The 27,108-nt window shown below is 42.7% G+C and overlaps 1 protein-coding gene across 1 annotated transcript in view; it reads left to right on the top strand.

The window, feature by feature from the left end:
- The window catches only part of LPP (LIM domain containing preferred translocation partner in lipoma), a 626,627-nt gene that overhangs the window by 1,023 nt on the left and 598,496 nt on the right, over nucleotides 1-27,108 (top strand). The gene's annotated exons all lie outside the window — the stretch shown is intronic.

The following is a 27,108-nucleotide window of genomic DNA, read 5'->3' as shown; positions in this document are numbered from 1 at the left end:
GTTTTTCAAAAGGGAGCAGATGCTGCTGTGATCCATAAAACCTAATTTCATTTAAAAGTATGGCTGAGTTTCCAGTTACATTTTGTCACCCTTTGCTTTCTTAATCGATGTATATTTAAAGAACACCCAGTGTTCTTTGCACCTATGGATCTGCATAAGATGAAAGGCTGGAAACCACTGCTTGGACTCTGTTAACATTTCAAACATGGTCTGAGATGTTTTGCCCTAAGCATATACTTTGAGCATCAGATGTAAACCTTTGTTCTCCGCTCTACTGCCTGAGTTTTTTCAGTGCTTAAAATTAAATTGTGATGAATATGAAGCCTTGTACTTGGATTCAAACAAAAAATCGAGTGTGTCCTGACAGAATGGGAGAGAGCACCTAAGCAGGAGCACGTTGGAAGAAACTCAGAAGCGTCTGTTGTCCATAAGCTAATTATGAGCCAGCAGTAGTTTTCCAAAACACTGACGCAGCCTCAGATTGCAGTACAGAGAGAACGACGTGGGTGGGTGACCCTGCCATAAGCTGGCAAGTCCCGAGGTCAGGTGGGCCTTAGGCTCAGTTTGAGCAGGACCTGGGCTCCGTTTCTCTGCAGTGCTCCTTGCTCTGCCCTCTTGTGTGTGTGTTGGCTTCATCCTCAGGATGTTTCCCCTCTTGGTCACGAGCTGGCTGCCTGCTGTCACCTGGAAGCTTATGGCAGCTACACAGTGGAGAAGAGGTGGTTCCTCCGAAGAGTATGTGAGTGCTGATACGGGGCAGAGAGAGGACTAAGGCTTTGTGGGCGACCATAAACCTTTTTTTCTACCCTTCTGTTGGGGCTCTCCTAGGGTGTTGGACTTTAGTCCTTGCCTCCTCCTCTGAAAGGGACGTTAGCCAACTGGCCTCTCCACACTAGGATGCTGAGAGGACCGGAAATGATGTCCCACTGTTACAGGAATGAGACCGGTAAAGGCAGGATGCAGGGCACACGTGACAATGGCCTTTAAGAATATAAAATGCAGTCAGAAGAGGGGCAGCATCTCCTGCTCATATGTGTAGCTCCACAGGCTAGTGGGATCTCTGGCACGTAATAGGTGCCCAGTGCATTTTCCTGGATAGAAAGACTAAATCCAAAGGTAGTGACTGGCCCTTTTCCTGAGGGTGTTCTATCAGGTGCTGGCCAATTCTCTGTTGGAAAGCTTTAGGAATTCTAGCACAGATGAGGCTGAACTTCATGGTTTTATGAGAATGAAACAAATAACTGGACAGAAACAGGCTTCTGGGACCAGTACACCTTAAGAAGTTTGAGAGTGCATAAAAACGCAGTGAGTGTGGTGGCATGGGGTATCAGAAGACCTGCCAAATATTAGATGTGCAACCCTAGAAAACAACATCCCTCCACCTTCATTCCCCGATCAGAGAATTAGGAATAATAATCGTTGTCCTGCCCACCTCTCGTGTTTGTTTAGAGCAAGTGGGTTGATAGATGCCAACTTGTTTTGCAAACTGTAAAGTGTGGTCCATACATGATAGGTCATTACACTTGTTTCCTTCTTTAGTTTCAACATAAGGAATATAAAGAAAAATAAGACATTGACAATAAAGAAAAATATTGATCTTGAATATAAAGAAACATAAGACAATGGAATGTGCAATCCCCTGCACTGTTCCTGGTGCATAGTATATGCTCAGTGTGTGTCCTTCCTTCCAACTCTGTACCCACATCATCCCCAGGACCGGATGGGCAGTAATTTGTCCGCAGTCTTGGAAAGGAGCTAGACCTGGAACCTAGCTTAATGATCATCGTTGAAGTTGAGATGAAGTTGTGTATCATGATTACTTTCCATATTTGTTTTTGCTCTAGGCAGCAGGAGGTGGAGGGAGGTAGATTCAGAGACTGAGGAAGTCTCAGTGCTTTGACAAATTCCCTAGAAGCTATAGTCTAGCCATTTGAGACTTGCATTGTTTGAGTAGATAATCACACCTGCTCTAGGCGTGACTGGCCTAGTGGGAGTCAGGAAGGAAATTATTTCCCTCTGTTGATACTAGTGTACAATTGTTGATGGTAGCCAAGGGCTTTCAGTTTTAATATTTCCTCTTTGGTCCTCAGAAGAATCAGGTATTAATCTCTGCCGGAAGCAAAGCATTGGTCACTTCCGTCAGAGGTGAAGGTCTTGGCTCCCTGCAGCCTGTCAGTCAGGTGATTTCTGGGCATGTGTGACCATCTGTATAGCCAGCTTTAATGCTTTTATGTTACTGCTTCAAAAGTTACGAAAGGATTTGTTAGGTCTGAGCAGGGACTCATCCAGACTCCTGAGGCCCTGTGGCTGTTCTGTAACCAAGGGATGAGTTGTCGGAGATGTTTTGCTGTCCATGTAAGTAGAAGGTGGAGCTGGCTCTTTTGTTTCCTTCCTCCTAATTCCACATGCTTCTATTTCCTGACCTCAGCACAGTGGACACACTTGTACTCTACCTTGGGCAGAGCCCTAGGTTGTCAGGAGTTCTCAGGTTCTCCGCCATTGGGCTACTATGTGGTGGAGGGGGGCTGATGGCGAATGGATGGAGAGCCCCCTGAGTCCTGTATAGATTGCTGCCAACTATTTACTCCTGGTTCACAGGGCGTGTGCTTGCTCTCTGCCCAGGTCTTTTTTTTTTTCTTTAACGTCTTTATTGGAGTATAATTGCTTTACAGTGGTGTGTTAGTTTCTGCTGTATAACAAAGTGAATCAGCTATACCTATACATATGTCCCCATATATCCTCCCTCTTGCATCTCCCTCCCACCCTCCCTATCCCACCCCTCTAGGTGGTCAAAAAGCACGGAGCTGATCTCCCTGTGCCATGCGGCGTCTTCCCACTAGCTAGCTATTTTACATTTGGTAGTATATATAAGTCCATGCCACTCTCTCACTTCGTCCCAGCTTACCCTCCCCACTCCCTGTGTCCTCAAGTACATTCTCTCTGTCTGCGTCTTTATTCCTGTCCTGCCCCTAGGTTCTTCAGAACCTTTTGTTTTTTTTTTAAGATCCCATATATATGTGTTAGCATATGGTATTTATTTTTCTCTTTCTGACTTACTTCACTCTGTATGACAGACTCTAGGTCCATCCACCTCACTACAAATAACTCAATTTCGTTTCTTTTTATGGCTGAGTAATATTCCATTGTATATATGTGCCACATCTTCTTTATCCATTCATCTGTCGATGGACACTTAGGTTGCTTCCATGTCCTGGCTATTGTAAACAGAGCTGCAGTGAACATTGTGGTACATGACTCTTTTTGAATTATGGTTTTCTCAGGATATATGCCCAGTAGTGGGATTGCTGGGTCACATGGTAGTTCTATTTTTAGTTTTTTGAGGAACCTCCATACTGGTCTCCATAGTGGCTGTATCAATTTACCTTCCTACCAACAGTGCAAGAGGGTTCCCTTTTCTCCACACCCTCTCCAGCATTTATTGTTTATAGATGTTTTGATGATGGCCATTCTGACCGGTGTGAGGTGATACCTCATTGTAGTTTTGATTTGCATTTCTCTAATGATCAGTGATGCTGAGCATCCTTTCGTGTGTTTGTTGGCAATCTGTATATCTTCTTTGGAGAAATGTCTATTTAGGTCTTCTGCCCATTTTTGGATTGGGTTGTTTGTTTCTTTGATATTGAGCTTCATGAGCTGCTTGTAAATTTTGGAGATTAATCCTTTGTCAGTTGCTTCATTTGCAAATACTTTATCCCATTCTGAGGGTTGTCTTTTCATCTTGTTTGTAGTTTCCTTTGCTTTGCAAAAGGTTTTAAGTTTCATTAGATCCCATTTGTTTATTTTTATTTCCATTTCTCTAGGAGGTGGGTCAAAAAGGATCTTGCTGTGATTTATGTCATAGAGTGTTCTGCCTATGTTTTCCTCTAAGAGTTTTATAGTGTCTGGTCGTACATTTAGATCTTTAATCCATTTTGAGTTTATTTTTGTGTATGGCGTTAGGGAGTGTTCTAATTTCATTCTTTTCCATGTAGCTGTCCAGTTTTCCCAGCACCGCTTATTGAAGAGGGTGTCTTTTCTCCATTGTATATTGCCTCCTTTATCAAAAATAAGGTGATCATAGGTGCATGGGTTTATCTCTGGGCTTTCCATACTGTTCCTTTGATCTATATTTCTGTTTTTGTGGCAGTACCATACACATCTTGATTACTGTAGCTTTGTAGTATAGTCTGAAGTCCGGGAGCCTGATTCCTCCAACTCCATTTTTCTTTCACAAAATTGCTTTGGCTATTCGGGGTCTTTTGTGTTTCCACACAAACTGAAATTTTTTGTTCCAGTTCTGTGAAAAATGCCACTGGTAGTTTGATAGGGATTGCATTGAATCTGTAGACTGCTTTGGGTAGTACCATCATTTTCACAATGTTGATTCTTCCAATCCAAGAACATGGTATATCTCTCCATCTGTTTGTATCATCTTTAATTTCTTCCATCAGTGTCTTATAGTTTTCTGCATATAGGTCTTTTGCCTCGAGTAGGTTTATTCCTAGGTATTTTATTCTTTTTGTTGCAGTGGTAAATGGGAGTGTTTCCTTACTTTCTCTTTCAGATTTTTCATCATTAGTATGTAGGAATGCCAGAGATTTCTGTGCATTAATTTTGTATCCTGCTACTTTACCAGATTCATTGATTAGCTCTAGTAGTTTTCTGGTAGCATCTTTAGGATTCTCTATGTATAGTATCATGTCATCTGCAAACAGTGGCAGCTTTACTTCTTGTTTTCTGATTTGGATTCCTTTTATTTCTTTTTCTTTTCTGATTGCTGTGGCTAAAACTTCCAAAACTATTTTGAATAATAGTGGTGAGAGTGGACAGCCTTGTCCTGTTGCTGATCTTAGAGGAAATGGTTTCAGTTTTTCACTATTGAGAATGATGTTGTCTGTAGGTTTGTCATATATGACCTTTATTATGTTGCGGTAAGTTCCCTCTATGCCTATTTTCTGGAGGGTTTTTATCGTAAATGGGTGTTGAATTTTGTCAACAGCTTTTTCTGCATCTGTTGAGATGATCATATGGTTTTTATCCTTCAATTTGTTAATATGGTGTATCACATTGATTTGCGTATATTGAAGAATCCTCACATTCCTGGGATAACCCCCACTTGATCATGGTGTATGATCCTTTTAATGTGCTGTTGGATTCTGTTTACTGGTATTTTGTTGAGGATTTTTGCATCTATGTTCATCAGTGATATTGGCCTGTAGTTTTCTTTCTTTGTGACATCTTTGTCTGGTTTTGGTATCAGGGTGATGGTGGCCTCATAGAAAGTGTTTGGGAGTGTTCCTCCCTCTGCTATATTTGGCAAAAGTTTGAGAAGGATAGGTGTTAGCTCTTCTCTAAACGTTTGATAGAATTTGCCTGTGAAGCCATCTGGTCCTGGGCTTTTGTTTGTTGGAAGATTTTTAATCACAGTCTCAATTTCAGTGTTTGTGATTGGTCTGTTTATATTTTCTATTTCTTCCTTGTTCAGTGTTGGAAGTTTGTGCTTTTCTAAGAGTTTGTCCATTTTTTCCAGGTTGTCCATTTTATTGGCATATAGTTGTTTGTAGTAGTCTCTTATAATCCTTTGCATTTCTGCAGTGTCAGTTGTTACTTCTCCTTTTTCATTTCTAATGCTGTTGATTTGAGTGTTCTTTTTTTCTTGATGAGTCTGGCTAATGGTTTATCAATTTTGTTTATCTTCTCAAAGAAGCAGCTTTTAGTTTTATTGATCTTTTTTTTTTTTAGTTTTATTGATCTTTGCTATCATTTCCTTCATTTCTTTTTCATTTATTTCTGATCTGATCTTTATGATTTCTTTCCTTCTGCTAACTTTGGGGTTTTTTTGTTCTTCTTTCTCTAATTGCTTTAGGTGTAAGGTTACATTGTTTTTTTGAGATGTTTGTTGTTTCTTGAGGTAGGATTGTATTGCTATAAACTTCCTTCTTAGAACTGCTTTTGCTGCATCCCATAGGTTTTGGGTCATCATGTTTTCATTGTAATTTGTTTCTAGGTACTTTCTGATTTCCTCTTTGATTTCTTCAGTGATCTCTTGGTTATTTAGTAGTGTATTGTTTAGCCTCCACATGTTTGTATTTTTTACAGATTTTTTCCTGTAATTGATATCTCATAGTGTTGTGTTCGGAAAAGATACTTGATACGATTTCAGTTTTCTTAAATTTACCGAGGCTTGATTAGTGATACAAGATAGGGTCTATCCTGGAGGATGTTCCATGAGCATTTGAGAAGAAAGTGTATTCTGTTGTTTTTGGATGGAGTGTCCTATAAATATCAATTAAGTCCATCTTGTTTAATGTATCATTTAAAGCTTGTGTTTGCTTATTTATTTTCATTTTGGATGATCTGTCCATTGGGGAAAGTGGGGTGTTAAAGTCCCCTACTATGATTGTGTTACTGTTGATTTCCCCTTTTATGGCTGTTAGCATTTGCCTTATGTATTGAGGTACTTCTATGTTGGGTGCATAAATGTTTACAATTGTTATATCTTCATCTTGGATTGACCCCTTGATCATTATGTAGTGTCCTTCTTTGTCTCTTGTCATAGTCTTTATTTTAAAGTCTGTTTTGTCTGATGTGAGAATTGCTACTCCAGCTTTCTTTTGATTTCCCTTTGCATGGAATATCTTTTTCTGTGCCCTCACTTTCAGTCTGTATGTGTCCCTAGGACTGAAATGGGTGTCTTGCAGACAGCATATATACTGGTCTTGTTTTTGTATCCATTCAGCCCCAGTCTATGTCTTTTGGTTGGAGAATTTAATCCATTTACATTTAAGGTAGTTATCGCTATGTATGTTCCTGTTACCATTTTCTTAATTGTTTTGGGTTTGTTATTGTAGGTCTTTCCCTTCTCTTGTGTTTCCTGCCTAAAGAAGTTCCTTTAGCATTGGTTGTAAAGCTGGTTTGGTGGTGCTGAATTCTGTTAGCTTTTGCTTGTCTGTAAAGGTTTTAATTTCTCCATTGAATCTGAATGAGATCCTTGCTGGGTAGGGTAATCTTTTTTTTTTTTTTTTTTTTTTTTTGCGGTGCGCGGGCCTCTCACTGTTGTGGCCTCTCCCGTTGCAGAGCACAGGCTCCGGATGCGCAGACTCAGCGGCCATGGCTCATGGGCCCAGCCGCTCCGCGGCATGTGGGATCCTGCCAGACCGGGGCACGAACCCATGTCTCCTGCATCAGCAGGCGGACTCTCAACCACTGCGCCACCAGGGAAGCCCTGGGTAGGGTAATCTTGATTGTAGGTTTTTCCCTTTCGTCACTTTAAATATGTCCTGCCACTCCCTTCTGGCTTTCAGAGTTTCTGCTGAAAGATCACTTGTTAACCTTATGGGGATTGCCTTATATGTTATTTGTTGTTTTTCCCTTGCTGCTTTTACTATTTTTTCTTTGTATTTAATTTTTTATAGTTTGATTAATATGTGTCTTGGCGTGTTTCTCCTTGGATTTATCCTGTATGGGACTCTCTGTGCTTTCTGGACTTGATTGACTATTTCCTTTTCCATATTAGGGAGGTGTTCAACTATAATCTCTTCAAATATTTTCTCAGCCCCTTTCTTGTTTTGTTCTTCTTTTGGGACCTCTATAATTTGAATGTTGGTGCGTTTAATGTTTTCCCAGATGTCTCTGAGACTGTCCTCAATTCTTTTCATTCTTTTTTCTTTATTCTGCCTTGCGGTAGTTATTTCCACTATTTTATCTGCCAGGTCACTTATCCATTCTTCTGCCTCAGTTATTCTGCTATTGATTCCTCCTAGAGAATTTTTAATTTCATTTATTGTGGTTTTCTTCATTGTCTGTTTGCTCTTTACTTCTTCTAGGTCCTTGTTAAACATTTCTTGCATTTTCTCCATTCTATTTCCAAGATTTTGGATCATCTTTATTATCATTACTCTGAATTCTTTTTCAGGTAGACTGCCTATTTCCTCTTTATTTATTTGGTCTGGTGGGTTTTTACCTTGCTCCTTCATCTGCCGTGTATTTCTCTATCTTGTCATTTAGCTTAACTTACTGTGTTTGGGGTCTCCTTTTCACAGGCTGCAGGTTCGTAGTTCCCGTTGTTTTTGGTGTGTGTCACTAGTGGCTAAGGTTGGTTCAGTGGGTTGTGTAGGCTTCCTGGTGGAGGGGACTGGTGCCTGTGTTCTGGTGGATGATTCTGGATCTTGTCTTTCTGGTGGGCAGAACCGTGTTCGGTGGTGTGGTTTGGGATGTCTGTGACCTTATTATGATATTAGGCAGGCTCTCTGCTAATGGGTGGGGTTGTGTTCCTGTCTTGCTAGTTGTTTGGCATAGGGTAGCCAGCACTGTAGCTTGCTGGTCGTTGAGTGGAGCTGGTTCTTAGCGTTGAGATGGAGATCTCTGGGAGCGCTTTCGCCGTTTGATATTATGTGCAGCCGGGAGGTCTCTGGTGGACCAATGTCCCGAACTTGGCTCTACCATCTCACAGACTCAGAGCTGACATCTGGCCAGAGCACCAAGACCCTGTCAACCACATGGCTCAGAAGAAAAGGGAGAAAAACAGAAAGAATAAAATAAAATAAAATAAAAAAGTTATTAAAACAAAAAATAAAAAATATATTAAAAATAGAAAAATTAAAAAGTAATAAAAAAAGAAAGAAAGAAAGATCAACCAAACCAAAAAAACAAATCCACCAATGATGGCAAGCACTAAAAACTATACTAAAAAACAAGCAAACAAAAATGGACAGACAGAACCCTAGGACAAATGGTAAAAGCAACGCTATACAGACAAAATCACACAAAGAAGCATACACGTACACCCTCACAGAAAGAGAAAAAGGAAAAAACAATATATTTATATATATAAAAAAAAAGGGAAGAGAGCAACCAAATCAATAAACAAATCTACCAATGATAATAAACTCTAAATACTAAACTAAGATAAACATAAAACCAGAAACAAATTAGATGCAGAAAGCAAACCCCAAGGCTACAGTTGCTCCCAAAGTCTACTGCCTCCGTTTTGCGATGCTTCGTTGTCTATTCAGGTATTGCACAGATGCAGGGAACGTCAGGTTGATTGTGGGGATTTCATCTGCTGCTCCTGAGGCTGCTGGGAGAGATTTCCCTTTCCCTTCTTTGTTCGCACAGCTCCAGGGGCTCAGCTTTGGATTTGGACCCACCTCTGCGTGTAGGTCACCTGAGGGCGTCTCTTCCCTCAGGCAGGATGGGGTTAAAGGAGCAGCTGATTCAGGGGCTCTGGCTCACTCACACCGGCGGGAGGGCGGGATATGGAATGTGGGGCGAGCCTGGGGTGGCAGAGGCCAGCGTGACGTTGCACCAGCCTGAGGCGCGCCGTGTGTTCTCCCGGGAAAGTTGTCCCTGGATCACGGGACCCTGGCAGTGGCGGGCTGCAGAGGCTCCCGGGAGGGGAGGTGTGGATAGTGACCTGCGCTTACACACAGGCTTCCTGGTGGCTGCAGTAGCAGCCTTAGCGTCTCATGCCCGTCTCTGGGATCCGCACTGATAGCTGCAGTTCGCGCCCATCTCTGGAGCTCGTTTAGGCAATGCTCTGAATCCCCTCTCCTCACGCCCCCCCAAACAGTGCACTCTTGTCTCTTAGGCAGGTGCAGACTTTTTCCTGGATTCCCTCCCGGCTAACTTTGGTGCACTAGCCCCTTCAGGCTGTGTTCACGCAGCCAACCCCAGTCCTCTGCCTGGGATCTGACCTCTGAAGCTTGAGCCTCAGCTCTCAGCGCGGCCCACCCCAGCTGGTGAGCAGACAAGCCTCTCGGGCTGGTGAGTGCTGGTCGGCACCGATCCTCTGTGTGGGAATCTCTCCACTTTGCCCTCCACACACCTGTTGCTGTGCTCTCCTCTGCGGCTCTGAAGCTTCCCCCTCTGCCACCCACAGTCTCCGCCCACGAAGGGGCTTCCTAGTGTGTGGAAACCTTTCCTCCTTCACAGCTCTCTGCCACTGGTGCAGGTCCCGTCCCTATTCTTTTGTCTCTGTTTTTTCTTTTTTCTTTTTCCCTACCCAGGTACGTGGGGGTTTCTTGCCTTTTGGGAGGTCTGAGGTCTTCTGCCAGCGTTCGGTAGGTGTTCTGTAGGAGTTGTTCCACGTGTAGATGTATTTCTGATGTATCTGTGGGGAGGAAGGTGATCTCCGCGTCTTACTCTTCCGCCATCTTGAAGGTCTCCCTCTGATCACCAGGTCTTATATTAGGTGCTTGGGAAATCGAGGTAATTAAGTTATAGCTTCTCAAGGGGCTTAGATGAAAGGACGGGGGAGTGGAAAGTATTGGGAACATTGGGGAAGGTTTCTAGGAGGAGGGGGCCTGACCTCAGAACTTCTCAGTGAACCATGGAGCTGCAGTTTGGCTGGACAGGTTCTCATGGTGGTGTAGCTGATGGCAGAACACAGCTGGGCAGGCAAGGAGCCTTTCACCTTCCACATGTGTTTCAGTCTCTGGTTAATTTCCCATCACTGTACTGCTGCCGAAAGCGTCATCTTGATTTTGATATTATTTCCATGATCACCTCCAGGTGGCCAGAGCATGCCTGGGTATATGTTACCAAGCCAACAATCATCTGTACATTCTGTGGGACACAGGTTCCTTTCAAGAGTTCCTGATAGCCAGTCTCTTTTGGTCTACTCCCCAAGCCTCAAGAAAAATGGTGGTGTTGGTAGAGGCCTTTAAAGTAATCCAGGACTGGACCTCTCAGGTTGGAATGCTGTCTTCTCTATCTATCGCTGCATAACCAGTTACCCCAAACTTAGCACTTTAAAACAAGAAACATTATGTCACAGGTTCTGTGAGTCAGGAATCTGGGAACAGCTTAGATGGGTACCTCCAGGTCTGTCCTGAGGTTGCAGTCTCATCTGAAGGTTCCGCTGGGGAGGACCCGCCACCAAGCTCAGTCACATCGTTGGCAGGATCCAGTTCCCCACGGGTTGTTGGACTGGGCACCTCAGCTCCTTGCCGACTGTTGGCTGGAGGCTGCCCTCAGTTGCTCGCCTTATGGGCTTCTCCATAGGCAGCTCACAACGTGGCAGCTGACTTCCCTCAGAGCAGGTGAGCAAGACACAATCCCTCAGACCAAGTCACATCCACAGCCTTTTTGTAACCTAATCCTGGAAGTGACACACCACTTCCTCTGCCTCGTTCTGCTTGCTGAAAGCAAGTCCCTAGATCCAGCCCAGTCAAGGGGAGGGACTGCACAAGGGCCTGAAGCACAGGAGGTGGAGTTACAGGGGGCCCTCTGGGCGCTGCCTGCCTCAGACACCCAAGCTTACATGGCAGGTGCTAAAGTGCATATTCTCAGTGCACCTCTGTGGATCAATTTTACTTGAAGACTTTTTTGGGGGAGAACTCCATTTAAAATCTGAATATACGCATTGGTATGTAATCACACAGAATGCAAAACTAGCATGGCTTTTCAGTGGAAGAACACAAGTTTTTTTTTTTTTTTTTTTTTTTTTGTGGTACACGGGCCTCTCACTGTTGTGGCCTCTCCCGTTGCGGAGCACAGGCTTCGGACGCGCAGGCTCAGCGGCCACGGCTCACAGGCCCAGCCGATCCACGCCATGTGGGATCTTCCCCTCTAACTTTTTGCCCTGTTTAGCAGTTAGGGCTGCTTTGGTGGAAATGTTTGCATGTTCTTACTTGAGCTCTTTGCTGTGCAGATGAGATGCCAAGACCCAGAGAGGGGACAGACTCTTCCCAGGGCCACAGAGCCAGGGGTAGCCATGGGAGGGACATCTAAGGCACCTCAGACTCTGGCCCAGTGCGTCTCCTCCACCTCTCTGCACAGTCTCTGCCTCCAAATCAGTCCATGCAACTTTTAGGCATGTATTCTCTGCTTTTCGCAACCTCTGTCCTGTCCCAGAAAGAGATTGGGGAAAATAGGTCAAAATTTGGAGACTTGAGCCTTGGTGTTGTTCTTTTAGTTAAATTTCAGGGTGTACATCTCCTATTGAGTCACACTGTGTCCTGAAAAGTTGCATAAATCAGTATTACTTGGCTCAGACAGTGTGTCTCTGCAGTTATGAATAACATTTGTATTAAGAACAGTGAGCCAATACACAACGTTACTGTGAGACTGACAGGATCAGACAGAAAACCTCAGTCAATACTTTCTGTCTGGCAGAAAGCCCTTTTCCAGAGCATCCGTCTCCTGCCCCCACCAAAACAGTCTTTTTATAAAACCAGGCTCGGCAGTACGTTTTATAGAAGATGACAGGTTCCCTTAGAGCCCACCTTAACATTCCTAAAAATTAATGGAAATGGGAGACTTAAAAGGATGGTCAAACTCATTAGCAGCCCTGCAGCCAAAACAAGGCAGGCCAGCTTTGGTCATTGAGACTGGCACTGGCCAGAATGTTAATACTATTCCCAGCTCCACGGTTCCTTTTGGATTTCAGTATTTTTTTTTTTTTTACTTTTGGTGCTTTCAAAGTGTTTCTTATCAATTATTTAACTTTTATTGAAAGTCAAAAGTAAGAAGTAGTTTTCATTGGGGAAAGCAATGAGCTAAGTGAATTTTTTTTTTTTTTTAAAGGATAATAGCTTTATTACTGATACGGTGCCAGGCAAAGGGGGACACATCGGGCTCCTGCCTCAAAAAACTATGTGTCCCTGATAAAGCGGAATTGGAATAGGGAGACTGTCATATATCAGCTGCATAATCTTACTTAAGTTGTTTAATCATTTTTAAACGGGTTTCCATATCTGAAAAATATTGTGCCGGTAGCACCTAGCTTACAGATTCTTCTGTGCTCACAGAACAGCATGATGTATTTAACGTGCCAATTGTGTATGCTTCTTAGTGCATAGTTGGTGCACATTAAACGGTTTCATTTCCAATCTCCTTAATAGTCTGTAACTGCTAGAAACCACCCTGGTTCTTTTCTTTGTCAGACCGTTATCTCGATGTCCGCACTTTGCACTGTCTCCTCGGCTTGGGCCAGACCTGCAGCATTTGCACATGTCACCCCGGATTTCATCTTTTCCTGAATAACTAAAAGCCTTAACATTTATAATTTTGCTCAGTGGCTCCCAAGACGTAAATACAGACATCAAAATATGCTCATGTTTTCTGGTCTTTGGAAATATAGTCGTTTTGGGAACAACTATGTGTACACTGTGTTTCATGAGGAAGGTCTATTAAGAAGTCATTGTTGGTTTTCATGACAAGATTCTTCAGTCCAGAGGATGAGCTCCACTCAGCTACCATCAGCCACCTCTTCCTTTGTAAATGGAAGCTTCTCTGGGACCTGCCCAGGGCTGACCCTCTCCCGTTCCTCTTTGGACTCCTTTAGGATGACATCACTTCCCCCTGCTTCAGTGGTGACTGGCTTGAGTTATATCAGTTATTAAAAATGGTCTAATATTTTCCTCTTAAATCTAGGGCCCTGGTTTGTTCTATGATTAAGCTGGTGATTTATTTATAATATGGTACGAGAGACGGCTACAGCCACTCTATGATGTAATCTAAGAATGACATGAAAACAAAATAGGCTTTTACATAATGAAAGTGTTCCTGTAATACAGTTTAGGGCAAGGCTTTTTTTCCGTTGAGAATAGAGATGGATTCTTTACTTTCCCTCCGGTCCTTTCTTATCTCTGTTTCCCATTTGTAAGTCTTAAGGACTTTAAGTCAATTAAAAAAAAATCAGCATTTTAAACCCCACAAAGACTCTGGTTGGCTCTTCTAATCTCTTCTTGTCATCATCTTTGTTCCCCTCCCCCAATGCTCTCCTTGGCCTCTGTTTTGGCTACAGCTCTCTCAGCAGCCCTTAGCCTCCTCTCATCACACCATGGTCTTCACCATTCCTTTGCTTATGCTGTTCTTGCTTCAGGAAATGCTTCCCGCATCCTGAATGTTCTTCGGCAAAAGGCAGATATAGCTCACTGGTTCCTACAGATAACAAACTTCTTCAGGCCAGCTCAAGTGCACCTCTTCCTCCAAGCCTTCTCTGAAGCTTCTGCCTCCTATTTAGAAACCCTTTCTCTGTATTTAATACCACAGCACTTAATACAACAGCAAGTTCCCCATCCCCACTGCAAGGAACACTGATAGAATATCAGAGTTAGAAGAGGAGAAAGGACTCAGGAAAACAGGGAGGGGGCCTTTGTAGTTCTGGTTCTGCTCCTAACACTGAGACACAGGGAGGTCACGGCCCATCTTTGAGTTTCAGTTTTCCTCATCTGAAGAATGAGTAGTTTGGGTTTCATTTCATGTGGCCGCATGGTGGATTGGTAGTGGCTCTTTGAGATGCTGTGTTGAGAAGGATTCTGAAGCGGTATCCTGACCGAGAAGGAAAGAGTCCGTGATCATTTAGCAGTGTCTGCCATGGCTGTGGGTGGGGAAGGGAGGGTGGAGGCGCACAGGAGGTCTCTGGGCAATTTTTGGACTGGATGATTTAGAGCTCTCTTTTTGTTTTACCTTCTGGGATGCTTTGATTTGCTGACTTTAAGTGTCTTGCCCAAGGTCACCCAGGCAAGTAGTGGTTAGAATCCAATGCTCAGATGTAGAGATGGTTAAAAACTACATATTCTAATGCCCCCTGGCCGTGGGAGTTGAGAAGCTGGGATCAACAAGACTAGAGGGACCATGGTTTACCGGAGGCACAAGACTCCCCAAATTCTTCGTGTCCTTGGGGTGGAGTGGGCTCAGGAGATGCTCTTTACCTCTTTGCCTTCTTTGCTTCCAAAGAGTTATAATGTCTGCAATATTCTAATTTATGTCAATGGTGGCATTTCAAGGTCAAGGTCAGAAAGTTAGGTTACTCTGCCAGGGTCTTCTTCCTGGGTCAAGGCTCACAGAGTTAACCCATGTTCCTTTGGATCCTCTGTGCCTCTCTCCCAGACCCCAGACAAAATGCTCAGCTCACCAAAGAATGCTAAATTGCTTGAGCACTAGGTCAGCTCCAAAAAAAAAAAAAAAAAACAGTCCTGGAACAGTGAGAGACAGAGAGAGTTAGATGAGGGAAAGGAAGGGGGCAGTTTAGGATGGATGAAAGAAGGAACCAGAAGTGGTTAGTGTGGAGAAGAGAGAAAGGGGATGCATGAGGAGGGAGCAGAGTGGGACTCTGCCATGGAAGGGGCCATGAACTTGCTCTTTGTGACCCCAGAAGGAGTTCTGGGAGCAGTGGGTGGAAGCAACAGAAAGACAGTGTGAGGGAGAATGTTTTAGTATTAAGAGCAGACCACAGTGGCATGGGCCATTTCAGGCGTTAGGGTTATTTAGGTAGAGGCTGATACTGATGGGTCCTCGCAGAGGAAATAAGACGTTGGACTAGATGCCCTTTAAGGTCGTTCCTGTCCAGAGAGCATGGAATTTTCTATAGACATGTTTTGTGTGCATTTTGTGTGCAAGTTAAATAATTTCCATTGTAAAGCGAAGGCTTTATGGAGGGAAGTGATTCTTCTTTTCTCCATGGTCTTGGCACACAGAAATGCTGACTTATCTTGGGCAATCTTGTTTCACTTAGCATTATTGATGAAGGAAAGGAGGCTAACTAAGGATGTCTTAGTACTTGTTTGTGCTGAATGCAGTTTTGAGGATGATTTCTGAGCTGCTTTTCAAGACAGTTCCAAAGAATTCTGTTCTCTTGGTGTCCTTCAATCCGCTCCCCACCCACTGCCCCCTCCAATGTCAACAACTTGCTTTTTCTGTACTATCAGAGTGCTTTGTTTATACCTCCAGTGGAGCATTCACGTTGCTTTGCTCTGCTGTGTAAGCAGATTTCCAGTCTTCCTTCTCCACGAGGTTGTAGAAGCTTCCTAAGAGCATAAATCCTGTCTTATTCCATAAGAGGACCCATGGTGCCCAGTGTAGCGGTTTGCAAATAATGATGATGACTCATTAACCTAACAACCGTGTATTTAACACCTACCGTGTGCTAGACTATTCCAGGTGTAGGGAATAGAACCGTGAACAAAATCAGACAAACTTTCTCTTTGATGGGAACAGGCAACACGTAAATCAATGAGTAAATAGATAATATTTAGGTTGTGATCTATTTTCAGAAGAAAAATAAAGCAGGTTAAGGGCACAGAGTGTGGGGATGACACAGATTTAAAATTCATTGGTCCGAGAAGGTCTTACTTGGGTACGCAGGCACACGGGCCTGCAGGCGGTGAGGCAGTCAGCTGAAGAGAGGGGAAAGAATGTTTCAGGCTGAAAGAAAGCAATTGCCAAAGCCCCGAGGCCGAAGCATGCCTGACGCATTCCAGAAAAGTGAGGAGGCCAGCGTGGCTGGAGTGGAGTGACCGAGGTGAAGAGTGCAGGAGAGGAGGCCGCCCATTCTCATAAAGACAGATGCAACAACAAATATTTGTTAAGCACGTACTGAAGATGCTCAGAAAAAAAAATTGCCTTTGTGATTTAAAGAATTCACAGCAATCTAAGAAAAGGATGACGAAAGCTTTTTCTGGCTTTCAGCTTTGATACAGGGACAGTGGATGGAGAGCTGGGACAGTACCGGGGGGGGGGGGCAGCTCAGAACAAGTCCAGTTGCGGAGGGTATGGTTTCCCTCCTGTCGCTCTCTGTGGTGGAGGACCCTCCTTTCTGAGTCTTTGCTCCTGCGTCAGGCGCACCTGCAGGGAGGCTGGGGCCCCCGGTGCAGATGGGCAATTGCATGCCTAATCACCCATTCAGACACCCACTTATTTGTTTTCCACATGCAAATATGGGTTTTTTGCAGATGGATTTAATATATTTGTTGCTTCCCCATTTTATTTAAAACAAAACAAACGACCAACCATGTCAGTTGAGGGCAACAAATAGAAACATGAGTATTATACGGTCTTCGCTATGCGCGCTGATTACATGGCTGAGAGGAATCCTAGGCAAATCAGTCTTTTCTCCGCTCAATTTTATTTTTACTTTATAGTACTCCTCTTACTCTCATTATTGTTTTAAAAAAATGTTTTAAGAGGGATGTGGTATTATTTACCCTAAATCATTTTCTCAATTTTTCAGGCTCCATGTTTTTACTGTGTGGTTTCCACGTTTACCTTTTGAGTTTCTGCACTTCTGGTCCATTGTTAAAAAAAAAAAAAAAAAAAAGGCATCATGGGATCTCCCAAGGCCAATAGCAGGTGGTTCCTACAACTTCTTTAGCCTGGAAATAAACAAATAAACAACACAAATTAGAAGTACTTGCCCCTATTGATGCGCTATTATTACTTATTGTGCGAGATCATGCAAAAAGTCACTTGCATTTACCTGGGAGCCTGTAGGTCCACACCAATATCAGAGAGAGGGCTTTGGAGGGTGTCCGTTTTGATGTCTGATGACATTTCAGAGCTCTAGAGAAGAATGCCAGAATTGGTAGCTAACATTGGCATTTATTTTATCCCGAATGCCTCACTTTACAGTTAGGGGAACTGAGGCCCAGAGAGGTAAAATGACTTGTTCAAGGTGTCAGAGAGTAAGGGGTAGAGATCATACTTGAGCAGCTGGAGTCCTGGCAGGTGGCAGCCTCTGTGGCCGGGGGATGAAGAGACTGCTGGAGCCCCCAGAGGATCTCATCTCAAGGTGAGGTCTGTGTGTAAAGGGGGGGCCACGTGTCCCATTTTTTTCTCTCATAAACTAATTAAAAAATCCTTTGGGTATCAGATCTTAAGCAGAGATTGGGATTGTGGATAGGAATTGCTTGCAGTTTGCCTAAATAACAAGTTTGTGGATTGGATAAGAGGGATGTTGGGGTGGATTGTGTGTGTGTGTGTGTGTGTGTGTGTGTGTGTGTGTGTGTGTGTGTGTGTGTGGCAGGGGGAGAGAAAGAGAGAGAAAGAGGAGTGGGGGTGGGGAGGGAGAGAGAGGATGGAGAGGAACAAACTAGGAGGGAGAGGGCAGACCACTTGGCAGCAGGAACTAAATAATTAGGCGCAAGATTTCTGAGCCAGAAGGAAGTCTAAAGCTTATTGAACTGGACTGCTTTATTTTGTAGAAAAAGAAACTGATGTCCAGAGTGGTTGAGAGCCTTGCCCCCCAATCATCCAACTTGAACTGGGTAGTTAGAATATCACACCGGCAACATCCTTTGATAGAAACTTTTATTTGAAAAAGTACCGATCATCACTATCAAGTCGTATTTACTGGTTAGCCAGTAGGGCCACTCATGTGAGAGGAAGCATCTGCCTTCTTAGGGGTTCTTTTCTCAGAGGTGGCTTTGCCAGGAGGAGATTGTCAAGGTCTGTGACAGCTCCAAGCACAGGTCTTCTCTGTTCTTGCAGCCGTGACAGACACCTAATCAGACGTCAGATGAACGCTTGACCGACCACCCCAGTGGCCATCTTCCAAATGATTTTCTGAAAAAGTAAGGTTTGGAGATGAAGGCCAGTTAAGTAACATTTTCTGGATCTCTTACATGTCCTTTAATGTAGGACCCTTTCACTTTTAAATGTTAAACGTTAGGTTGCTGGATTACCGGAGATGTATGCGAAGTGCAAGGTGATATTTTCGGAGGTAGCCTGAGAGCAGGAAGGTCCGTATGTGTGAAAAGGGCAAACTTGTCAGGAACATATTGAGAGCGGGTCAACGGGTAGTGGCGGCAGGAATGATGAATGGTTCTGGGGACAGCCTTGACCCTGAAGGCCTCCAGGAGTCGAGTGTGGTGAGCGAGGGAAGGACTATTGATGTAAGACGCATTCAGCTTGCCGTGTCGGCTCTGTGCAGGGGCCCTCTCTGCAGCTGTCTGCCCTGAAGTACTCGCTGTCTTTTTCTCCTGCTGATACTTTGTGGCTTGATATAAATGCTTCCCACCGTGGGCTGGACAATGCCAGACACCGCCCGCAGCCTCTGTGTCCGTGTCAGACACAGCGTGTTGGGCGTTCAAGTGACTCCATCCTTATTCCCATGTCTTTCTCTTCCCTCCGCCCCACCATGCCCACCCACCTCCCCGCTTTGAGAAAAAAATCACCCGAATTGTTTGAAGGTTCCTTTATGTGGATTTGTTTGTATTTTTATTTTATTTTATTTATTTGTTTGTTTTTGGCTGCGTTGGGTCTTTGTTGCTGCACGCAGGCTTTCTCTAGTTGCGGTGAGTGGGGACCACTCTTTGTTGCGGGCTTCTCATTGCGTGTGGCTTCCCTTGCCGCGGAGCACAGACTCTAGGCGCGCAGGCTTCAGCAGCGGTGGCTTGCGAGCTCTAGAGCGCATGCTCAGCAGTTGTGGCGCACAGGCTCAGCTGCTCCGCGGCATGTGGAATCTTCCCAGACCAGAGCTCGAACCTGTGTCCCATGCATTGGCAGGCCGATTCTTAACCACTGCGCCACCCGGGAAGTCCTCTTTTTATTTTGTTACTAATTTGTTTCCTGTTCGTATCTGAAACAAATTCACCTTATGTGAGACCACATTATAATATACTTGAATTCTCTTTGGCTCTGTGATTTCTTTTGTTTTTTCTTTTACTTAAAAAAGGGATATTTCCTTCTCTCCTCAGACCTAGCTTTCTCATCTACACAGACAATCTATTTTTGAAGACTCTTTAGGGAGTTGCCAACTTTGTTGGAACTATTAGTGTAGAAGCAATTCGGATGACAGAATCCCACAGTTAACTTGCTTTTCTAGAAACAATTTATTTTCCCTTTAGCTTCAAGGAGTAGCAGTGGGGAATAGGGCATTCTGAAAATAAGAAAAATGTGCCAAATGAGTTGCTGATTTCCAGCGAGGCACATGGAAAAAAGGTTTTGATTTCAGTGACCTCTCTGCTCGTTGGAAAACTCTAGGCTGGTAGATTTCATGATCCCGAGACTGAGTGCTCTCAGGTTACAGAGAATGATGAGGGGAAATCTCAGGGTGGAGGGTGCTCTCTTATTGGGCTCAGGGCTGTTACAGAGACATAGTGTCCTTTGGCATTAAGACACATCATTTCTTCCAGTTGGGTCATGTTTAAGGACTAGTTCCACCAAATCCCCAAGTACTTGGAGCCCAGAGGGAACGCAGAGCGTTTGAAGAGTCAGCCTTAGCATGGATTGTGTTTCAGCGTGGCCAGTGGCCAAACTTGGTGATGCCTACTGGCTTTGTTCAACAAATTTCTTAACGTCTAGACACAGGCCCGCATCTTATGTGCCCCCCCCCCCTTTTTGGTGGTGTCCCTATTTGATTCCTCTTGCATTTAGGTCTATTTGGTCTTAAAAATAACACACTAAATAAGAGGGCGGGTGAGCTGAGCTCCGACCCCAGCTCTGCTACAACCATCTGTGGAACTACCCTCAAAATTTTCATTTATTCAAGAAATATTTAAATGAGTACTTTTTACACATCAGTTACCTGAGACACAAAAAATGTGTAAGACACGGTTCTCACCTTGACTGCTTACAGTCGGGGATAGAGGACCAAGTACAAAAATAGATCACGAAGTGACTTCTCCTTTCTGGTCTCCCTTTTACATATGGAAGAGTCAGAGCTGGGCCAGGTTATGGCCACGTCCTTTCGGAGGCTCACATGCGGTCATTTGTACAAAACTCATCAAACATCTGATGGTCACGTATCTAATTAAAAATTGACAAACATTTCCCTTTTCTCCCCAGTTTATCAGGGGTGATGTTGCAGATGAATGAGGAAGTATCTATAGAATGCTTTAATAAGCAAGTTGGAAAAAGACGTGCTATAACTTTGAGGCGTTATTATTAACGGAGAAATGAAAACAAGGGCTGATGTTTTTAGAGAGAGAACAGATGGTTCCTTTGTTTAGAATTTGAGTATAAATGAGAGAGGAAAAGAGATACTTGCCATATTGTTTAGGCCTTGAATGTGAGTGACTTTAAAATGCCAAAACAATCTGGTGAGGAAAGTCCCATGGATTCAAAATAGCTCCTACACTGATCAAACTATAATTAATTTAACAAAAAAATGACAGTAAGAAAAATCCTAATAAGAATTGCCACGGTGACAATTGACAGAACCTAACAAAAACTCCCATTTTTGTGTCAACTCTAGAAACTTAATTTTTCCTGTGTTCAGGACTTATACCACACAGCAGAACAAATTAGTGGGAACTGATTTAAAACTGTTTCTTTCTAAAGTCATCCCCGCCCCCCTAGTTATTTCAGTTTCCCATGACTCAGAAAGGAAATCTTCAGGATTCACGAGAAATTGGCAATCCTCTCCCACCTTTGCTGTTGGAGACTGCTGGAAGAACTGAGAGTTGGGGCAGATTAACATGGGAGAGCAAACCTCAGAGGACATGGGTTGGGATGGCAGAAGGCAGGGTCTGGGAAGGCTCTTCGAGAAACTTGTGGACAAAATGTTGTCAAATGGTTTCTTTCTCTCTTCCTTCATTTCTTCATTTCTTATATCTGCCTTTGCAGTCCACAGTTAATTAATGTATCCTTTTGGTGTGGTCCTTGCCCTCTTGAGCTGACAGAAAACGTGGGCTGTGAGAATGAGGTCTTAGGCCACCAGGCCTTTCACCTTGTCTTAGGAGGCAGCTTGTGTGCTAATGCCTCCCGTACAATGAAGACGGCAAAGTAAACTTAATAATCAAACAATAAAGCATGTTTTCTTCTCCAACCCCCACATTTTTTGTAGGTCAAAAAACTCTGCTTTTGGGTGTGCTCTGCTAAAAAAAAAAAATCAAATAATGGTAAATATCTCGTGCTGCTCTTACCGTTCTCCTTTGCCCATGAAATCGTAATATGTTGGGGAAACAAAGATTTCCGATTCTTGACTGTAATTGTTGAAATATATATTCAGAGTTTTCCATTTTATGTATTGGCTGATAGCATAAAATAGTGTGACATGGTGTAAGGATTTTCTAATGGAGAAATGTCTGAGAGTATCCCTTGGGTGTTGTATATGCTTCTTCATTGTTCTGTCATCTTGACAAAGTTTCTTTATCCCTTGTCATTTCTTGATCTCTAAAGTGAGATTATCAAGATGATCTCCACAACTTTTTTTTTTTTTTTCTCATTAACATGAAATCCATGGTATCTGAGAGTTTGGGGAACGGACAGGTATTTCTAGGCATCTTCATTTTTCTGACCTTTAAGTGGAATGACGACCCCGTAACGCATGTAATCATCAACCTCAGTAATTTTCAGGCGCCTCTAGGAAGCAGACACCCCGCACTTCATTGCACTCATTTGTTTGTGATTAACATTCTCTGCTCTTTCTCATATCCCAAGCTCATGTTCTGAAATGTAACTATAGGGTATTCTTTCCCTCTTGCACTAAACACCTTGCTCAAAGTTATTAATCTATTAAGTGACAACAACATATTGACATCTAAGGCTTTTCTTTCATTTTACGGCCTTAGATGAGAAGTTTTGGGGTCTCAGCCTCCTTCGCTGGAGGTTAGTGAACCAAGGCCTGGTGAGGGGACTCTGCTTGTCTCGTCACCTGTATGAACTAGAACAGGAACTGTAGTCATCTTATACTGTAAAGGCCCGACAGGAAAGCCTCTGACCTTCAGCAGTCCGAGAGGCGTGTTGGTGTGGAGTTGTGGGACGTCAGTGTGACTAAGCTCAGATCACCTGAGCTTTCTGAGCCTCACGTGACCCATGCGTGAAATGGGGTAATGACCTCTTTTCTACATGAAAGCGGAGGGCTGTCCAGACAACTTCTGGGGAGCGCTTCCTACCCTGGGATCTATGATTCTGTGAGCAAGTACCACTCCCAAGGTACTAGTTGCCAGGTACTTGGGTGGGGAAAAGAAGGTTGAGGCTATTTTCAGAGGCTTAGATTGCTTATAGACTATTTGGTAGGAGAGCAATACCTTTGAAAAGTTAAGGAACGCTTTTATATATTATGTAAGGAAGTTGATAAAAACTGATACATTTACAAAGTACCTTAAAGTCTATCACCTTTTTTTCCTCTAGCCTGGTGAAATTGGTTTGTCATTTTTGCCATTTTATTTTTGTGGAAACTGAACCAGCGAGAGAAATAGTAGGATGCTGTCAGGGTCAGTCTAAGGATAGTGTAAAGCAGCAGGTGGTTGAAGTTTTTCCTAGAGCTTAGGAGCTGCAGAGGAGTTTACAATCTTCCAGTCCAGTGGTTTGCAAGCCTGGCCACCTATTAAAATCTCTGGAGGAACTAAGAAAAAAAATGCCCTGGGACTTCCCTGGTGGTCCAGTGGCTAAGACTCCACGCTCCCAATGGAGGGGGCTCTGGGTTCGATCCCTGGTCAGGGAACTAGCTCCCACATGCTGCAACTAAGAGTTCGCGTGCCACAGCTAAGACCCGGCGCAGCCAAATAAATACATAAATAAAAATATTTAAAAAAAAATGCCCTGTCCTTAAGCTGCTCACCTGAATTAGAGTGTCTGAGCTTCAATCTTATTTTAGAGCTGCTTGGAGACCCATTGATCTCATCTTGATCTTTAACCTGTGTCTTCGGTGGTATCTTGGTAAATATCTCTCTCCGTGGGCTGTCACACCCCTGACACACAAGTGAAACTGCTGGAGGACCAAGAATTTCACCCAAACAACACGAATGCACTGGGAACTCTACTTGAGAAGGCTCATAAGTTCTGTGAGGCCTTAAAATAAATATGAAGGGAGAGAAGGGCTTAATATTTTTTACACTGGTACGTGCCTTCTTTTATGCTTCTAAGAACGTATAAAATGATAGCAAGGAATATATTTCATTGCTTTAATTGTTCAGGTCTTTTTAAAGTATGTGCAATAAAATACCATTTAAGCTAACTGAACTTTATATTTTAATGCTTTTTGGAAAGGAACAATACCTAGTATTCAGCTGCAGTATAATTTTTAATTTATATATATATATTTTTCCCCCAGTCAGCAGGCCCTGGTTTAGAACCAGAGGGCTGAGAGTTCTGCTGCCTTCCCAGATATTTTACCTGTTTCTGTTTAAACATCAAGTTCTATTTGGTTGATGGTTCTTGACCTCATAATGTCTAACCTTCATATCTTTTTATTTCCGTCTCCAAACTTATCCAGGAAGAAAACTGCAAGGCCTGATTCACTGTTTTTTCCTCCTGCTGGGAAGTTTAGGTGTGTAGCACATGTGACCTAATCTATATTTTAACAAAAAGAATGCTCCTTGCCCATCCCCCTCCCCAGCACTGTGCACTTGGTGATCCTTAACCTCAAAGGCCACTGCTGATAGATTTTAAAAAATTGATAGTAGCTATTACCTTGTTAGATATAGCTCTTCTTCCAACTCTAAACTTGCTCTTTCTAGAAGGGAAATAGTACTCGGATTGCAAATGTGGTGAACTGGAATTTCAGAGGCTTGAATTGACCTACAAATCTTGTAATTGTAGCCCTGGTTACATATACACTGTGGCCTTGTACATGTTATGTATTATTTACCCCAGGAGTTTTAGAAGAAGAAATGATAGGATAATTTTCCATGTTAAGAAATTAAAATGTGCAAAATTCTTTGTGTTGCTATGAAACACATGGACACATATTATATAGAATGAAGTAGTTTTGACTTAATTTATTAATTACTTTCAAATCCTGTTAGAAAATAGAGCTACTTCTTTTTTTTTTTTTTTTTTTTTTTTTTGCGCGTTATGCGGGCTTCTCACTGTTGTGGCCTCTCCCGTTGCGGAGCACAGGCTCCGGACGCGCAGGCCCAGTGGCCATGGCTCACGGGCCCAGCCGCTCCACGGCATGTGGGATCTTCCCGGACCGGGGCACGAACCCGCGTCCCCTGCATCAGCAGGTGGACTCTCAACCACTGCGCCACCAGGGAAACCCAGAGCTACTTCTTAATTGCTACATTTTTTTCCCTTCTCTTTCTCAGTGGTTATTACTTTAATTTAATTTTTTACTGTAAGTGATTTCCAACATAAAAAGTATAGTCCAAACAATACCCATAAGCTTTTAAAATTTTTAAAATTATTTTTTATTGAGATATAGTGGATGTACAATATTATTTAAATTACAGGTGTACAACGTAGTGACCCACAAGTTTTAAAGGTTATACTCCATTTATAGTTATTTAAAAATATTGGCTATATTCCCTGTACTGTACCATATATTCATGTAGATTATTTATTTTATACATAGTAGTTTCTGCCTCTTAATCCCCTACCTGTATTTCACCCCTACCCACTTCCCTCTCTCCAGTGGTAACCACTGGTTTGTTCTTTATATCTGTGAGTCTGTTTCTGTTTTGTTATATTCACTAGTTTGTTTTATTTTTTAGATTCCACGTGTAAGTGATATCATACAGTATTTCTTTCTGTCTGATTCATTTCACTAAGCATAATACCCTCCTGGTTCATCCATGTTGTTGCAAATGGCAAAACTATTCTTTTTTATGGCTGAACAGTATTCCATTATATCTCACATCTTCTTTGTCCATTCATCTGTTGAGGGACACTTAGGTTGCTTCCATATCTTGGCAGTTGTAAATGATACTGCTATGAACATTGGGGTGCGTGTGTCTTTTCAATTTAGTGTTTTTGTTTTCTTCACATATAAATCCAGAAGTGGAATTGCTGGGTCATATGGTAGAATACCCATATGCTTTCATCAGATTCATCGATTGTTAACATTTTATCCCATTTGCAGTCTCCCCTCTCTTTCTATTTTCTTCTATACGTGTATACACACACACACACAAACACATATATATATATTTTTCTGCAGTATTTTTTCTACAGTGATGGACAGGAAGTTGCATATGTCATGATACATCATGGCCCCCTATGCCTAAGTGCAGTGTGTATTTCCTAATAATAAAGATCATCTCTTCATATTCACATTACAGTTATCAAATTCAGTACCCATAACACTGATTTAATACATTTTTGAATTTTATTTATACAGTTTTTATACAGCAGGTTCTTATTAGTTATCCATTTTATACATATTAGTGTATACATGTCAATCCCAATCTCCCAATTCATCACAGCACCACCCCTACTGCCCCCGGCTGCTTTTCCCACTTGGTGTCCATACGTTTGTTCTCTACATCTGTATCTCAATTTCTGCCCTGCAAACTGGTTCATCTGTACCATTTTTCTAGGTTCCACATATATGCGTTAATATATGATATTTGTTTTTCTCTTTCTGACTTACTTTACTCTCTATGACAGTCTCTGGATTCATCCATGTCTCTACAAATGACCCAATTTCGTTCCTTTTTATGGCTGAGTAATATTCCATTGTATATATGTACCACATCTTCATTATCCATTCGTCTGTTGATGGGCATTTAGGTTGCTTCCATGACATGGCTATTGTAATTAATGCTGCAGTGAACATTGGGGTGCATGTGTCTTTGAATTATGGTTTTCTCTGGCTATATGCCCAGTAGTGGGATTGCTGGGTCATAGGGTAATTCTATTTTTAGTTTTTTAAGGAACCTCCGTACTGTTACCCATAGTGGCTGTATCAATCTACATTCCCACCAACAGTGCAAAAGGGTTCCCTTTTCTCCACACCCTCTCCAGCATTTGTTGTGTGTAGATTTTCTGATGATGCCCATTCTAACTGGTGTGAGGTGATACCTCATTGTAGTTTTGATTTGCATTTCTCTAATAATCAGTGATGTTGAGCAGCTTTTCATGTGCTTCTTGGCCATCTGTAAGTCTTATTTGGAGAAATGTCTATTTAGGTGTTCTGCTCATTTTTGGATTGGGTTGTTTGGTATTTTAATATTGAGCTGAATGAGCTGTTTATATATTTTGGAGATTAATCCTTTGTCTGTTGATTCATTTGCAAATATTTGCAAAAGGGTTGTCTTTTCATCTTGTTTCCTTTGCTTTGCAAAATTTAAGTTTCATTAGGTCCCATTTGTTTATTTTTGTTTTTATTTCCATTACTCTAGGAGGTGGATCAAAAAAGATCTTGCTGTGATTTATGTCAAAGTGTGTTCTTCCTATGTTTTCCTCTAAGAGTTTTATAGTGTCCGGTCTTACATTTAGGTCTCGAATCCATTTTGACTTTATTTTTGTGTATGGTGTTAGGGAGTGTTCTAATTTCATTCTTTTCCATGTAGCTGTCCAGTTTTCCCAGCATCACTTATTGAAGAGACTGTCTTTTCTCCATTGTATTTCCTTGCCTCCTCTGTCATACATTAGTTGACCATAGGTGCGTGGGTTTATCTCTGGGCTTTCTATCCTATTCCATTGATCTCTATCTCTGTTTTTGTGCCAGTACCATATTGTCTTGATTACTGTAGCTTTGTAGTATAGTCTGAAGCC

Source organism: Delphinus delphis, chromosome 4 (assembly GCF_949987515.2).
Source record: "Delphinus delphis chromosome 4, mDelDel1.2, whole genome shotgun sequence".
Lineage (NCBI taxonomy): Eukaryota > Metazoa > Chordata > Mammalia > Artiodactyla > Delphinidae > Delphinus > Delphinus delphis.
This window is presented reverse-complemented; position numbering and strand designations above follow the sequence as displayed.